We start from the raw sequence: 18,956 nt of genomic DNA, 5'->3' as shown, positions 1-18,956 counted from the left end.
ATCTTTTTGTAATAGTTATATTATTTCTGTTAGTGATTTTTGAGATATAATCTTCAGAAAGGACTTATTCAACAAGTTATTTGTTCAGTTGTAAGTTATGTTAATATGTTTTTTGATATTACGTAATTATGAAGAATCTGTAAGTAAAATTTCTGATCTTTTGCTTAAACCTTCCTTTCATCTTATATTGTAAACCTTTTACATAATTATCACTAAAAAAGTATTACACATTATGACTACTTTATTAAAATCTTTAAATCTATGATATTACATATTTAAAATTTATACAATTTTTCAAAATCTTTTTAACCTGTCTTTCACGGGTTAACAATCCTAATATTATTCATAAAATACAGACAAACATGAAGTAAAACACATGTACCTAAGTTTTTTACTTACCATATAAACAAGAAAACAAAAACTTGATGGTAGTAGTATGTGTTCTTACTTCTTGTTTGTTTTGTATTTATTTATTTTTGTTTTATCTTTCTCAGGTACTTAATTTTAAAGATGTATTTAAAATTCTTAAATAAATTCAGTTAACTATATTTTTTAATTATAATATTACTCTGATTTTGATTTTTTAATCCTGATAAGTCGTCTGTAGAAGTTTTTTCTAAATTTTTTCTTTATATTAAAGAATATTGAAATTTTCCAGATTTTCTGGGGACTCACTTTCTGTTTTGGTATACAACATGAACAATAATAATCTCAAATCTATTAATGTGATGAGACTCATTACCTTGGCTGAAAAATATGAATTTGAATATTTAATTCGTGATCCTTCTAGAAGTTATGAGTTATGAATTTTGATGCGGTTTTTATAATTTTATAGAGGATTTCTCAAGGAAGGTTTAGGTGTATGAAAATCGCAGAAAACTGGGAAAAAATTTAAGAAAAATGGTTAACTTGTTAACTGTTGAAGGTATTGATTTGGGATCTTTTTTAATCACACCCTGAGCCCAGCAAACTGAAGACATAGTGTTTCAAAATATGATATCCATAAATCCTATTCTTAATATATGATATTAAAACAACCCCAAACAAAGCTTTTTTCCAAGGTTTTTAGATCTTTTTTTTTCAGGTTGGTATTTTTTTAATGCTGTTCACTCCCAAAATTAAAAAAAAAAAACTGTTTTGATGTGAAAATGTAATACTGCATTAGTGGTAAGGAGAGGTGTGGAAGAAAAGGTTGTACTACACCAGACCAAACATTACATTGCTCTTTTGAGTTAGTTACCAAGAAACTAACTTGTGTGATCGCACGACTGCATTGCATGTCTTCACTTGAAACTATTTTTTTCTGTTTGTTTTCATTTTCCTTCCAACTAATATTCCTAATTTGAATATTCATCGACATTACCAGTTATCTTTGAGAAGTACCTATCTACATCTTGGTCTTGTTCCAGCTAATGCCGGATCTGGGCTCCCTCCATCTTCTCCAATTTTCCCATCACTTCTCCTCTCAATCTGCTGCCATCTGTATCCCTTCTTCTCACCACTGTTTCTAATTCCCTGCTTCCATTTTTCTAGGACGTCCCATTGGTCTTCTTCCATCAATCTCTAGTCCCTCCAACTTCTCTGTTAAGCTCTCCTGCCCCAATCTTTTAATGTGCCCATACTATCATAACATTTCAAATCTGTTCCTCATACTCTCCCTATTTAGTTTCACTGTTATATCTACATTCATTATCCTATCCATTCTTTTTATTCTGTTTATTGCCCTGAGGAACTTCATCTCTCCTGCTTGAAGTCTACTCCTATGTCATATTCCACAACTCTGTACCATATAATATAATAGACATGTAGTATAATTTATACATAAATTATACAAAATTAAATTGTATCTTAGCTTTTTCTGGTATCTTTTTATTCCACACCATATGTTTTACTGCCTGATACAAATTTCTCCCTTTTTAAAAAGTCTTTTTCATTTTTCATATATCTTACCATTCTTGGAGATCTCACTTCCTTAGTAGGTAAAACTTCTAACCAATCTCAAGGGTTCACCATTCAATTCAATATTTCTTTCTATATTTCTGTCTCTTCCAAAAGCCATCACTTCAATCTTTTCTTGATTTATTATAAGTCCATATTTTTCCATGGTACTAGACCATCCATCCAAATGGGTCTGTACATCGCATACTGTTTCACCACATAACATCATATCATCTGTAAATATCAATTTTTTGTCTGTGTCTCCCACTATTTCTCTAACCTTCATTCCCTCCATAACCACATTAAACAACGTTGGGGATAAGATATTTCCCTGTTTTAGTCCATTTCTCATCTTAAACCATTCTGTATTTCCACATAGTGTTCTTCCTCTGCATCTGTAGTCTATACATTTCCTTAATAATATCAGTGTATTCTTTTTATATACCTATTTTTCTCAGTTCTTATAATATTTGCCTACTGACAGAACCACATGCTTTTTCTATCTCAATAAACAGCATGATCACCTTTTTGCTATACCCCAACCTTTTTTCCATTCACTGCCAAACTGAAAAAATGAGATCTATGGTACTTCTTCCAGGTCTAAAATCATACTGCTCTTCACTCTGTTCTGTTTCCATTGTTGTAATTATTCTGTTGGGAAGTATTCTTTCAAAGACCTTTGTTATGTGGCTCGTTAATGTTATGTTCTATAGTTATTGAAATTCTTTTTATTGCCTTTTTTAAATAAGGGGATTATGTTACCTTTCTTCCAAACCTCGGGAATCAATTTGTTCTTCCCTATGTATGACAATACTTGCTATAGCCTCTGTATTCCCACTGGCCCTGCAGCTCTTATCATATCCACAGATAATTCATCAAGTTCAGGTTCTTTACCACTACTTATTCCTTGCACAGTATCTTCCATTTCCTTCCAGCTGATCTCTTCCATGTTTTCTTTCCAATAGCTGTTTCCTTCCTCAACTTTCCTGTCTTCTATGTTACCTTCCCTGCTGAGAAGTTTCCTGAAGTATTTGTCCCATAACATCTTTATTTATTTTTGAAATACCATTTAAACTATTTTGTTTGATAAATTTATCATTATTGATACAGATAATTTACCAGCATTATTTCTTCTTCTTTATACAGCTACTTATAAGAAAACAATGGTTTTAAATTAAAATGTTGTTCTCAACTCAGTGGAAGGATGTGCACTCCCACTTGCTTATTTATTAACTTCTCTCCCTTTTTTTCTGAAATTCCTGGAATCATTACAGTCATTACTTAATTTTCTCTGATTCTTTTCTTAAAGTGTAATTATTTTTATTGTTTCTCTTCCTTTTGTGCACTGACAAAAACTTCTTATCCAGTTACTAGTTTTTACATTTTGCTATATTTGATATTAGATTATTGCTATATTCATTTTTTTTTTCATTTTATATTAAAGTTTTTTTGTTTATTAAATAGAAAACTCTATTTTTAAAGCTGATAAGTTTTATGTATTTTGGTTTGCTTTCCAATAAATTTTAATTGATGGATAGATTTTTTTACTTTTCCTACTGAGAGCCACATCACAGTGTAAAAACATTTCCTCTCATAAGAGATATATTTATTGCCCACTAATATTATATTCATTGACATTTTTAGTAATTATTGAGAATAATCTACAGGAACATTGTTTACTTAGGAAATATTATTAGGGTTTCTTGATTTTAAGAAACTAAGATTTTCTAATTAATGGAAATTAAATAGCATGATTCGTTTTTTCTGTACATATTTTATTTATTCAGAAAGAAGAATGTTAAACAATAATGCATGTGTATTCTGTGCAGTCTACACTTATAAATTTTGCTAAAGTGGTGTAACATTTCATCAAAATAAAATATAGTGGGTGTCTATTCTGGATCAATATTTTTCACAGTTGCTGATTTAAGTTTTGGTATTCATAATTCACTCATGTTTATTGTCCATTTTACTTCTTTTCTTCTTTTATAGTAATTAATTTTTATATTTTGTTAGAATGAATTATTGTTTATCTTATTATCATGGTTTATATGACCATGTTATGTGTAATGTACATTGTTTTATTAATGTTCTTAATATTTACTTAAAAATAATATTTAAATTTTGATGTAGATTAAATTTTAATTATTAGATTTGCTTATCTCTTGATTATTTCATTCAAAGTATTATTTATATAAGTTTATTGAAATCCTGTAATAAGCAGGTGTTATTTATTGCAAAGGTCTCACATTGTGTGCTGGCATGAATATCTGTCAAGAAGGGTGAGTTGCCCCAAAAAATCTTTTCATAATAAAATAATTATGGCCAATCAGGACTGGTGTAATTTTAAACATTTTAATTAAATAGAGATTTTTTAAAACCAATTTATAGCTGTATTGTTTTACCTTAGATTTGTAATGCACTTTTTTTTATTATATAAATTATTTTATAAAGCAGTATAGGTAAAGTAAATTTTTTGTGTTCACAGAAAATCTCATTGCACTTTGTGCATGCAGCCTAAACTGTAACTTTCTTTCTTGTTGTGGTTCAATGAGAACTGTAGAATTTTTACTTCACATTGGCTTTAGTTCACTACTGTTTACCCGTTTAAACACTTGTAATTTAAACATAACAATGTAGTCAATATATAAATGTTTATGAAATATTCATGTAAATAAATTACAGACACCCAGGAATAGACTTGATGATAGATTTTAAAAGGGTAAATGTTAAATTACTGCAAGCGCCCTCTCATAAGTAAGTCCCACATCTTTAGATGAAAAATTGAAAAAAATAAAATGTATATATTTATATAGGAAAAATTAAATTATAACAGGAAATGCTTAAGTATACAAAAATAATAAACTCAGTCTTTAAATCTAAACTATTCTAGCTATGCTATAGTTATTGTTGTGACCATTTTTATGTTACACTATGTTAAACTTAAATCATTATTTTGTTTTATTAGCAATAGTAATATCTGCAAAGTAAAAAGAAAAATGTTCAAAATTAGGACTGTAATATTTTGTTAAATAATTATGTATAAATAGTAAATTTTTCAACTTAAAATTGTAAACTTCTTCAAAACAATGTTTGAATCAGTATTAGTTTACTAATACTGATTCAGATACAGGCTATTCAGGGATAAAAACAAAAATTTAATACGATTTTAAATTTATTGTTCACAGTTGCAGTTCTCATAATCTACTATTAAGAAGTTATATCAATTTTTAGTTAGTTATACCAATCTGTGTATTTAATATTAGCTTGCTCAAAACACATGAAATAATTTCAAGTCTAGGACATGAACACTATATAACCTTTCTGAACTTTTAAAAACAAAAGCGTATACCTTTCTTCTCCAGAAATCTCGAATTGATGTACCTCAATTATTACTTCACTACCCAGTCTTTCTTAAACTGATCTCTTTGGACTGTGGTTTAAAGATGGAATTTATAGTCTTTGTTTAAAGTAAGATATAAGTTTTTTTACAGATTTAGTCAAAAGTTATTGTCATAGGTTTTTCAGGATTTTTGTGAATAATTTTTGAGATAATGTTGGATTTTTTTACAAATATTATTGTATTTCTAACATTAATCATTCCATAAAAATATCACAGAGGCCTCCTTCTTATATTTCTAGAATAAGAAATGGTAATACTTATCATCTCATTAAAAATGTTTCTTCATTGAAGTCTCAATAATGGATTTAGCACTGGTTTCTTCTACTTTATCTTTTTCATTAGCAATCGACAAGATTATTAACTAATTTGGTGTTCTGTGTCATTACTGCTTTCTTTCTGTTCTAACATGACATTAAGACTTTTACATATAAAAAGTTGAGACCCAACTTTTTACTCTTTACATATTTTCTTTCAGAAGGTATTTCCTTTTTGTTTTGCTTGTGAGTCATTAAGATAGTAAGTTTTTATTCATTAATAAAAATTTACTATCAAGCACTTTTGCAGTTAGTGAAATTGATTAAAACCAGTCATTTATTGTATTTAGGTTTATTCTGTAGAAGCAAGTAATTTCTTGAAGTAAAGGAAGTGGCGCAGCATATTGGTGTCTTTTTTAAAATAAGACACCAATGTTTTCTGTTTAATATGTTTGGAACTTAGATCCAAAGTTGTTAGTGCAGAACTAACTTAATAGTTGGTGTATTTATTAGTGGTTTTGCAGATAAATACATGCAAAAAGATTTAGATGATCATTGTGGTTTCTCCATATAAAATTATTATATTTTAACAAAAAAAATAGTTTTTATAATAAATTATAACTATTGTTTGTTAAATTTACAGTAATACTAGGATGAGTCAAATAAATCAGGCTCACCACCATTACTTTTATGAAAATAAACATTAGAAGGAAAAATTCTTGTAGACTGGTTAGCAGATATTGTGAATACTTGTTTGATAATTGTTTGAGAAATTGTTATTTGCTCGTTTGAGAATTATTATTTTTATTCTCATGATTAAAAGTCAGATCAGCATTTGAATCAATGCAAAGAGTTTTCCTTACAGTCTTCAGTTTCACTACACTGATATCACTTTTTCCTGAGAAATACCTGCTGAAAGATTATCTGATTCAGAAAGAAATTTAGTTATTTCAGTTTATTGTATTATATGAATTTTTAATTGTAATATATTTAAAAGAAATTAGCTTTATTTATTGGTTGTTTATTTTCAAAGATAAATAAATGAATAATGGGAAGTTGTAATATTTTTACATATAGTTAGCACAAACTACATCATAAACTTTCTTGACTGTGAAACTAATTTATGGAAACTAGGGATTGGTTACTGTTATTGTTTTGGCTTATAGAGGACAACACAGGTTAGGAAACTAAGAGGAATACTTGGCCCAAAAGTATCCCCTTTCAGTGCATGTATGAGATTTCATGAGTTTCTGAATATACAAAGCCTAACAGACAAATGCTTATGACCTTAGAATTAATAAACTGAATGGATAGCACTTGCATATTTATGATTTTCATCTTTAGTCTTTGATAAGATGTTAGTGTCAAAATTACTTTGTGAAAGGTCTTCCTTACCTGTTTAGATATTCTTTAAAACTATTTTTCATTAATTTGGTTGGAATAACATTACAAGCTTGCTTTAGTATTTTAGCTACTTAAGGGATAAACAATCGGCATGTTTAAGTTATAATAACATAACAACATTCTCTTTTTCGGCTATACACTTTTACATGTTTTCCTTGTATAAGATATTTATGGTTCAGCCAACTTTTATTTCATCACTCATTGTCAGAAATAGCTTCTCTTCACATCAGCCTTTTGTGAAATTTTTATTAATACTTTTCTAAATGTTATTGAACCTACTTCCTGTTGCAGAATTACAAATTTTTCTGCCTCTTTTATTATCTCCTTTTTCTCTTGGAGTTAAAGAACATTAGAACCTGTAGAATTTGGTAAATATCTATAAAAATTTTGTCTTCACTAAAATGTTATTTTCCATTCAGGCTAGAAAAAATTTTAATAGTTCAATAAAATAAATATTGGGTGTCTAAAAAAGAACTCTATGGTTTTAAATTAAATTTGCGTTATTACAATTAGAATTACAAATGTATGTGGTTTGTTACATGAAAGTACAAAGTCTAAAAATCTTTTTACCTCTTAATATAACTCAATATGAGCACAGTTTACAGCCTTGCAACATCAAAAACTGATAATCCACCTCATTCCACATTGTCAAGCATGTCTGCAGGAATCACTTCCTCCACGGCTTCTGTTTTTCTTTGACACAGGTGGTCAAGTGACTGGATTCTTGGTATATGATGCTTTTACATGGTCTCAAAAAAGAAATTCATCATGCAGAAATGCTATACTACACTAATAACTAACTTGACTTTTTTATGACCATAAGAACTAGTTATGAAAGTTGCTATCAACAAATTAAATCTTAGCCACAGTTATGGAAGTCTTTAATCTCTCCTAGATGAAAGATAGCAAGGCAGGTGAAACCAGAGTTAAAACTAAATCATTTCTATTGTGTACATCATGAATATGCTCAAGAAAGTTAAACAGTTAATATTACTATCCTGAAGTTTTCCCTAATTCTTGTGATGCTATTGGTCACAGAAGACCAGATATGGAAGTTGCAGAATTGGAAATTTTATATTGACAGCATCTTGGGCCTAGTGAGAAAACTTTTACCAAATGTGAGATTCTTCCAGGTTCACTAGTTATTTTTCTCTGCAGATGTGAATCTGTGATTTCCAACTATTACCTGAGCTAAAAATTCGGCTTAAGAGTTGCAGTTTGAGAGTTGAGAAGACATTAAAGTTGATGATTTTTCAAAGTACTAGTAGGAATATTTTGAACCATAAAAAATTGAATAAATGTGTTGAGTCTCAAAAATCATATTTTGAGAGAGCAACAGCTCAGAATGTGATCAGTTGGTGGGGATATGTGAGCTACGCAAATAAAAAAATGGTATAACAGATGCTGAGCTTCTACCATTATTGGAAAAGTTTGGAATTTAATTTCCTTAGGTTGTTTGTTGACAATTTGAGAAATTGCTGTTGATGCGTACATTGGTGAAGTTTTATATAATTAAGATTTTTACACTGTAAGGATTGATACTTTTTGAACAGATTTCATATTTTTTCTAAAATTGTACTATTCACATCTTCTTATATTACTGTTGGGAGTTTACAGACATCCAGGGCTCCCTGTATAAGAATAACCTTCTCCTCATGTATATATATATATATATATATATATATATATATATATATATTTTATAAGGGATTAGATCAGATTCTACCCAGTAAGCACAGTCCTCCATATAGCAATTCCAACAGTCAGAACTTTACCTCCAAGCCCCAAACCACAGAGAAATTGGAATTGGGCTGTAACTCCACAGGTTCCTTTCAGTTTTAGTGTGTATTCAGTGAGAATCTGGAACATGAAGAAGAAGAGATCAAAGTTAAAATAAATTTTAAATAATAAGAAATAAATTTTACTACCCATACAAGACCAATCAATTGAGACAATGTAAAGGAATGTTTAAAGACATCTTTAGATAATGGATGCTCATTCGACCCAACAACCCTCAGAAGATTAGGTGGGCTGTCTTTAATCAGAATGGACAAAGACATTACTGATAACATTAACTTTCACTTACTAGTTTAGATATATGGTGCATTGTATTAATCTTTCTCTAGATGCCTTAAAGCCACATGAGTATAGCCTCAGGTTTCCTAAAGAAAACTATTTGTACATTTTTAGAATTATGTGACATGCACAGTAGAACTATGAGCTGCCCTGTTCTTGTAGAGATCTATTTAGCCGGATTTTTACAGGATCAATATATCCTGATTTCTTACATGAACGTTGTTTTGGACTAAATCGATGCACTATGTACTGTTTTCTTTAAAGTTTTTATTTTGGTCAGGAGGGAGACAACTAGTCAAAATTAGAAAATGTGTATATTGCGTATAAACTTTTTCCAACTTTAAAAATTTATTTTTTAAAAATTATAGTTCATTTTTGTTTTTCAACATTTCTTTTTTTTATCTCATCTTAAGAAGGATGGGATAACAATTTAAATGATTAAAAACTATTTCACCAAGAGAGGTGAGGTTCTCATGTCATCTATTTGGAGAGAGGAAGTCTCATGTCAGAATATCAAAAGTATTTATTACTTTTGATAAATACTAAGTTGTTAAAAGTGTAATAGGCTTTATTAAATTTTTGTCTCTTTAATGACTTACTGCCTATATAATTATGTGCAAAATCATCTGCTACAACAGTTTAAGCTGTACCAAAAATAAATATATTGTAAATTATGACCCAAAGTAAATTTCAGTAAGAGTTCACACAATTGTAAAAGTTCCTGTAATTATCAGTTGACCTTTTTTGAAAGATTGATTGAAGCAAATAGATACTAGTTTTTTTTATGGCTAAGTTGCTTCTATTTAAAGTATAGATACCATGAAAAAGAGGTATTTCTTAACAGTGTTTTCAAAATTTCATTATAACACAACCACATTTACTTAAAAAGTCTAGATTTATAAATGCAATCTGTAGTCTTTAATTTCACTACTGCCTGCCTTTTTCAAGTATATTTACTCCATTAAAAAAAAATCATAGTAAAATACGAGGGTTATTTTTTTTTCAAGGTCCGTTCACGAAATTAAAACCACAGTGAAAATAAAATTTTTTTTATTTGGAACAAGTACTTATGTAGTTGCGCTATTTCTCTACATAGTCGTCACTCTGATTTAGACATTTGTCGTAGCATGGTACCAACTTTCCAATACCCTCGTCATAGAACGGAGCCACCTTGTTTTCAGCCATGTTTCTACGCTGGTCTGCAGCTTGATGACTGTGCCAAAATGTTGTCCTCCTAGCCAGCATTTCATGTGAGCAAAGAGGTGAAAATCGGATGGAGCCAAGTCCGGGCTTATGGTGGGTGATCAAACACTTCCCAACGAAAACGCTGCAGGAACTTCTTTGTTACAGCTGCAGTGTTGTCATGGAGAAAGACAATGCCTGATGACAACATTCCTCTCTGCTTATTCTGAATTGTGGCTTTTTCACAAAGTTTTTTTTCTCAAGATTAGGAGACAACTATGCTAGTCGTCAGGAGTGGCGACTATGTAGAGAAATACCATAACTATGTAAGTACTTGTTAAAAATAAAAATAAAAATTTATTTCACTGTGGTTTTAATTTCGTGACCGATCGGACCTTGAAAAAAAATAACCCTTATACTTTAGAACTATGTCATCCTTTAGCAGATGACATAATTGAAATACGTAGTGATACAGTTCAAGTTAAATACCTGTAGGTGCTTACTTCTGTAATCATGGCATATTATTCAAATTTTTGTTCAAGAATTCATGAGAAAAATGATCTAACTCTTTTGATTTGTATGTTTTTAAAATTTAAATGTCCCTTGATTGATTTAACTTTTATCAAACCAGTTTTAGAAGTAAATAATATGATCTATAAACGTATTGTGTTATATGATGTTAAACTAATTGCTGTTGATTATATTATACACATTCTGTATTGTAATTGTATTTCTGTATGTTTTCTTTAATTGAAAAAGATAAAACTGCAATGTACATTTTTAACTGTGATTGAATTGGGTCAGTTATTAATGATTTTGTGTTTCTTGTTTTTACTTTTTTTTTTAATTTGATTCCAGCTGTTATAATTTCAGTATGCTGCATTATTGTGTGATTTACTGCATGTTTTACAATAGCATTAGCACTCTTTTTGATAGGCGTTTATTAATTTTTGTATGTAGAATTGAAGAGATTGCTCATGAATTTTGATAAGCATATGTATTTTTTTCTTTCATAATGATTATATTGTAATATTTTATGAATTATATAAATATATATATGAATTATACATGAGGGTCATTCAAATATAAACTGGAATATTGACATGCAGACTGAGGCAGAGCAGTGAATGTGGTGGGTGCTGTGGGTAGTTAGTTGGATATGTGTGTGGAGAGAAGCAACCGTCCAGCCATACCCATAGGTCAGTTTCTACGTCAGTAGCAGAATGTCTGAACAGGTGTCATTGTTAGTTGCGAAATGAATTATAATTTGATTTCTCACCAGCAAAGGTATCAAATCCTCTGAAATTTTTGCTCGACTTCAGGCACAATTTGTAGAGCTACCCTGTCTAAAACTCAGGTGTTTGGTTGGGCCAGAAAATGTTGAAGTGGCCATGATACAGTAGTGAACAAACATTATGAACGTTTTCTGCAGAACAGGGTCAATGATGATAACATTCAGGTTGTTCGCGGTCTTGTGTGTAATGACTGTCACATAACCATCCCTGAAATTGCATCAGAGTTGGGTAAAAGTGTTAGGAGTGAGCAAACAATGTTGTCAGACGCTCTTGGATATAGCAAAGTGTCGGCGAGATGTGTTCCACATCTTCTCATCATTGAGACACAGAGGAATGTCTGGAAAGATATTTATCAGAAGCTTCTGAATCTCCTTGAGGAAGATGGAAAGTATTTTTGGACCATATTCTGACATACGATGAAATGTCGTATGTTAATATGCATGTTATTTGGTACAATATGGTCCACCACTACCCCCCAGAAAGCAAGAGAACAAGTATGGAGTGGAGGAAAAGTGTGAAGAGGGCTCTGATCAAGGTAAAGAAATGTTTGTCAGCTGGAAACGTTCTGGTAACTGTGTTTTGTGACTAAAGTTGTGCTGCTCATTGATTTACTGCATGAACAAAGGATGGTAATCGAGTCATACTACTGCTGCATAGGTGTTGGATGATGTCAGGGTTGCTTATTGGAACAACAAGGCTGTCAACTGATTCACAATGTCCTCCTCTCCATGTTAGTGTATGGCCACATACAACAGCTCAGATTTGTGATAAACTCACTAAAATTCATTGGACACCTCTTGAACAGCCACCATTAGTTCAGACTTGTCAGACTTATAGTCTGACACCATATAGTTCAGACTTATGATTTCCATGTTTGATTGGCTGAAAGAAGCTTTAGGAGGGGAAAGATTCAAAGATGATGCCACAATCAAGCATTATATGCATAATTGGTTGTTGAGACAGTCATCCTGTTTTTTGGATGAGGGGATTGGGAAGCTACCTATCCTGTGGAGAAAATGTGTTTCTATTGAAGGAAACTATGTAGAAAATAAGGTTATTTATTTGTAATTTTATCTACGAGTAATATCAATAAAGCTATGTAAACAAATTCCGGTTTATATTTGAATGACCCTCATACTTTTAATTTTCTTTGTTTATTCAAATTTATGGTAAGTAAATCAATTACAATATTAGGTTTTTTTTAGCTCTAAAATGTTTCTGGAATGTGCAGTTCTTGCTTTAATAAGAAATAAGTTAACTTGAGAAACTTTCAAACTTGGGAAATGTTTGTTTCATAAGTGGGCAGAACTTGATGAGATCTCAATGTAGCTGGTGTTGCTTTCTCCATTCCTCTTAAGCAGCTGCAAGAGTGTGTTTGTATAATATTAACATTGCTGCAGTTCAGAATATCTGTAATTGAACAGCATAAAATTTTGCTTCAAAATTATCAGAGATGTTAATATTGGTTTTTGCCAACATTAATATTGTACCCAATCAGCTGAATGAAGTTTTAAAAAATGGAAAACAGGAATATTTCCAAAATATTTTTGAAAATTGGCAAATGTTTGTAACTATTTAAAGAAATCTCTTTATTTTAGTTAGTACAGTATAGAAAATTTATTACATATAAACCTTTTTATAAAGTTTTTATATGGGAGAACCTTTTGAAGCTATCTGATATACATGGGTGTGTTTTTCATGTTTTTTTATCAGAAATAATGAATTTTTTTGTTATATTCAAATAATATGCTGGTAAATCAGATTACATTAATCCCTGTTATAAATAATTTTTAAATGTGGTTTTGGTTTGGGTTAAATGCATATTCATACTGATGATTTAATATACATTGGTGTATTTATGTATAAAAGTGCGGGGTTTAATTATGGATGGTTTATTCTACAGTGCATTTGTTTATTATACGGTGCCTGTCATACACTACTAAAATATATTACATCATCTTACCTTACAGAAGTTGTTGGAAGGTCCCCATTAACAACCAGACATATCTGCACATGTCTCTTCTTGTTCTCAAAGAATCTCTTAAGTTGTTCTTGGTGAAATCATGATTAGTAGTTTAAAATTGCTGGGGGCTTTGGAGGTTTCCTCAATAAACATTACATTTTGCGTAGCCCCAGAAGTTAAAAAATGGTGGGCTTAAGACCAGAGAACAAGCTTGAAAATCTCTTACAGTAATTTCATAGACGCTGTAGTTACGCTGTCTTATTGAGTCTAAGCATTATTGATTTTGCCCTAGGTTATCCTTCATCTTGATGAACGATTTCCCAAAAATAAGTTGAATTTATAGTTTCTCTGAAGAATATTGTTTCTATTCTTCTCTTGGATGTTGAAATCCACACCCCAATCTTGTCACATAGAGGAATTCATGTACGGCATGTTGGTTATTGGTAGACCATAAACATGAGTTCTGTGCTTTCACATACCTTGATAAATGGAATCATACCTCATTGGTTAGAACATAATCAGAATTGTCTGCTAGAAACTGTCGAAACCATTCACAGTATTGAATTCACTTGCTATAATCTCTGGGGAGTAATGTGTGAATCATTTTCACTCCATATGAGATGAGACTGAGCTTCTTACAAACTGGCTTATGTGCAATTGTAACACTGATGGTTTTCTGCTGGGCCAACTTTCAAATGGACTGGTGGGACTATGTTGCATAGTAGTTGATAGATCTTACAGTTTTTTTTTTTCATTGAGTACTGTTAGTCTACCTCTTCGCTTATGTTTTTTTACTGATCTCATCTCCCTGAATTTCTCGATTAGAAAACAGAGTACATGAAAATTTAGTGTAAAACTGATCTTTCATTGTTTATATGTATTCATTGTGCTCATGGCAGACATATTTAACAAGAATTATTTGCTGTTCTAAAGTTAACTCAATTGTGAGTGCACATCAAAGACGTGATCTTAATTGTTGAAAGGCGATGAATATGCAATGAATAGCAAAGAACCAGACACACCTTCTCATTTCAGTGTCACCAGCTTGATAGGCTTGGATAAGCAAACTGCACACAATGCAGGATTACCAACCTTTGCAGAAAATCGTTACTTGCAGCACGTGGAATACAGTCTCTCAACATATTTGTATATGTAGATGTATAGTTAACACCTTAACCTTTTGAACACACTATTACAAAAGTTGTTCAATATATTTTTTTCCATACACATTTTGATTCATTTTAGCAAAGTTGAGGATAATTCATTTCAGTCATGTTAGAGGAGGAATAAACTCTTGTAATTTTGGTTTCTTATCTCTGGATCCAAGCTTTGGTCTTTTCTGTATGCAGTTACTAAATTAGTTCATCTAAATTAATCTTTAGCCCAACCATTTAGATTATTTTAAAGTGTATATGAAATGTTGTGTATACATATGTAAATATTGTGTACATAGCAAAAGATTTTAAGTATGCAGCAGAATTTGGCTACATGTATTTGAATTTTTTATTTTATTCTACCACAAAAGTTGCACATTGTTTTATGAACTTAAAAAAATGTTTCAAAAATGTCATGTAAATTTCACTGTAGCTAATTTTTTACAGAAAATATGATAGTGATAATGTTATTAACTTAACTTTTATGAAAAGTTTTTAAAAAACTGATCGCTCTCTTTATTTAAGGTGAAAATTATAAAAACATAACTGTGTCTGAAATAGCTTCAAACTATGTTTAATTTCTTTAGAGATCTGCGTTGGGAGCATTCAGTGAGTAGTGCTGTTGTATGTGACACTCACTGGTGTGTGAATTTGGTTTTGAAACCTTTTTTAATGTGTTTCAGGAGCTTGTTTGACTTAAATTGTGTTTGTGTAATTCAGTTTATTTTTTATGTGTCTGTATTTCAAGTTGCCAAATAGGTTTAGTTTGGATTATTTATTGCTTTCCTGATGGATTTTTATATTTTTGAAATTTCTGTATATGTTGCTTATTTCAATGAGATAATTTGCAAAAGTGGATTCAGTTGTGGAGTGAGTGGTTAAATGTTTTCTATATAACATTGTGAAAAGCTGCTTCCTGATTGTAGTACTTATTACATTCTGAGCAGTCAATTCTAGCTATATATAGAACCCTAGATATATCAAATATGTTTGACTATTTATGTGGGTTTTTTGTCTGATAATCTATATTTTATTTATGATTCTGTATGCAGTTTAGACTGGTTTCAATTTGTGGGTAATGTTTTCAGTCTGTTAATGCAAGTGCAATGAATCTTTTGTTTTTTTTTGTCTTGTTCAATTTTTTGTTGTACACAAACTTCAGAACAGTTACAGGTTGTTTTTTTCAGTTTTATTTTCCTTTTTGTGTTCAGTTAGTAACATTCTAAGGCTTAGTCCATTTCCATTTGTGGTTAATGCCTAAGAATCTTTTGACTTTGTGTAATTTCTGTGCTCACACTAACACTGATAAAAACAATATTGACAGATATAATAATTTAACACAGTATGCTCTTTGTTTACATACTCCGAGTAGTTAGTACCCAGAACCATACTAAAATTGATACAATTTATCACCTCACCCATAAGCAAATGGTGCAAGTGATGTAGAAGTTGACATACACTGGGAAAGATCTTTGCCATATAATACAAACAGAAACTGAATTAATATATTTGAGCAATTTGTTATATTTAGAGTAGATAATACATTTATTGTGCCTGTTGTACTGAAATCAATTTGTTTAATTCTGACCATTAAATTGATCTCTACATCTCTATATTATGGAATTACACATGGTGTAACCAATGTAAATATAACGTCTGTAAAATAAGAAGTAAATCAATTAAACTAATTTTTATTAATATCTCAGAAAGGTATCATTGGTATTTATTGATTTTTTTTATATTTATGATATATTTTTGCATGTTCCTTTTTTTATAATGATATGAGCTACATATCTTATCAGATAATAATAGCTTAAATCAAATTGTATGATTATGTAATAATTAGTAAATTATTCTCAAACTAGACATTAAACTATTTATTTTATTTGTTATTTTATCATAGCTGAGGGAGAGTAGTTGATTACAAGTTCTTAATATTTAAAAAATAAGGAATCTTAAGTCCACTCATTAAAATTAAAGTTATAAAAGGAGGTTATTTAATTTATTGTATATATATATATATATATATCCCTATAACTAGTATAGTTTTTTCTTATCAGATTATTGAATATTTTCTATCATAAAACTCATCATGTTCATTAACCAATAATTAAGTTTTATTTTTGAGATAATTTATTTCCTGAATTTACTCCTTTTCAAATAAATTTTTCTTTGTTATTTTGGTACTATTTATTTGTTCCTTTTTCAATGGACTTCCGTTTAGTGGTAGCACTTTGAAATATCTTAATGCTACTTGATATTCCACTGAAGAGAAACTGATAATTATCTCTGAAAGGCCTTTGGAAGAAAAAGTTTCATTATTTGAAAGTTGTTTGTTTAGTATTTTAGTAATTTTAAAAGAAATTGAACATCAATTTAATTACACTATTTTTTAATATCTGGTTTTTTATTGTTATTGTTGTGCATTTTCAGTAAAAACTATTATGATTGGTGAGCAGTCAACGTTGAGTGTTGTCTAATTGGTAGAAATCATAAATCGTTTAAAGGATTGTGTAGCTAATTTTTGGCTGAGGTTCCCAGATGCAGTAAAACCTTCATGTTACAGGATGTCTTAGGAGTAACTTTCTCAGATCTGAAAAGTTTCATTAGATGACCATCAGCAGTTTTTTTTTTTTTTTAATGTGACAATTACTTGTGTTAGAATCAGTCGCAATTTTTATAAGGCAACTTAAGGAACAGTTGCATCTATAATTAACCATTTTTATAAAAATTTTTGTTGTGTGCATTTACTATCATTCAGGTGGAGAATAATTCCATATTGATTGGTCATTATTGTTAATATATATCATCTAGTGCATATACAAAGATAATGATAGATGGAGATCATTTGTATGCAGTGCGTTCTACTGGCTTAGTAAGAAGCTTGTGATAACGAAAAAAAATGAAACAGTTGAATAAATAAATAGTTCAAAACAATTTGTTTTAACTGTAGCACTCTGGGCTAAAGAATTACATTTGTCTATTTGTACAGGCTGGTTTGTTGTCATCGGAGTAGGTCTTTGAAATGTAGTGTTAAAGTGAGTTGTTGAAAATTATAGGGGTTGATGAGAAAAATTGTTTAAAAAAATTTAAAGAAGATAGAAGTTTGTAACAGAATTTTGTAAAAGGAAGGACTAGACTGATGGGAGTAACTCCCAAGTTTAGTGACTTTGTTTCTTGAAGGTATTATGAATGTAAAAACAGTCAGTTAAGATAAAAATTAGAACATAATTGTATATATTAAATTTTATTTCATTAGTTGAGAATGTAGGATGTGTCTTGTGGCAGTGAAATTTTTGCAGAGTAAAAGGAAATTGACAAATGCACCAAACTAGTTTAAAAATTGAAGACAAAAAAATTTCAGAGCTTTATTTCAGTAATACCATTAATAATAACTTTGTTTTAATAGTGAGTAATAGTGAGATTCTCCACTGAGTTTTTTTTTTAGTGCTGTTGCATGCACTGGTGGTGGTGGTGGTGGTGGTGGTGGTAGTAGTAGTAGTGGTAGTAGTAGTAGTAGTAGCATCAGATTGGTTGCTGTAGAAAAAATGTGATAGTTAATTGCAGGGAGATGCATATGAATGCCTGAGTATTTATTGCAGTGTCCTAAAGGAATTTTATTAATTTGTATTAGTGCAGTATATCTTATAGTTAAAATTTCTTTTAAAGTCCTTTATATCTTTTAATTCAATTTTACATGTTCAATTGTCTCCTGAGGATTTCATTGAAATATAAATTTTGCCAAAACTGGCAACTTGACGAGGTATGGTAATAATTGTTGTAGTTGAAATTTTCCATAGTAAATCTGCAAGTAGATATATTCCTATTTAAAATTTTGTTAAGACATCTTCCAAATGGTTTATTGTTTAGGGGTTTTTTTTTGTATAAAAAACTAAAAATTTGACCACATGAATTTCCCACATTTAAAGTGGGAAATTTTGGTTCCTCTTTTTTTTGTTATTCAATAATAAACCACTATGGCATAAAAATTCTTACATAAGTGTGATGCTAAATGAAAGACTAAATGATTTGTTTTCCACATTGTCTCACTCTAGCCAATAAATTGGTAAATACAGGAATATCTTCACTGCCAAACTCTCTCTCTCCCTCATCAACACTATCACCATCACCTACTCTTTGTGTGCGTGCAAGCGCACACGGCGGGGGGGGGAAGGTTCAGGTGTGTTACTATTGCAGCATCTGTGTATGTATGCGTTTTTTAATGAAGAAATACAGTAAACATGTTGATAAAATCATCGTTACTGCCAAAATTTCTTTTGGATTCTG

The 18,956-nt window shown here is 30.2% G+C and overlaps 1 protein-coding gene across 15 annotated transcripts in view; it reads left to right on the top strand.

The window, feature by feature from the left end:
* aPKC (protein kinase C iota type) overlaps positions 1-18,956 on the top strand; it is a 713,443-nt gene that overhangs the window by 587,621 nt on the left and 106,866 nt on the right. The window lies entirely within an intron of this gene.

This window comes from Lycorma delicatula, chromosome 1 (assembly GCF_047948215.1).
Source record: "Lycorma delicatula isolate Av1 chromosome 1, ASM4794821v1, whole genome shotgun sequence".
NCBI lineage: Eukaryota > Metazoa > Arthropoda > Insecta > Hemiptera > Fulgoridae > Lycorma > Lycorma delicatula.
This window is presented reverse-complemented; position numbering and strand designations above follow the sequence as displayed.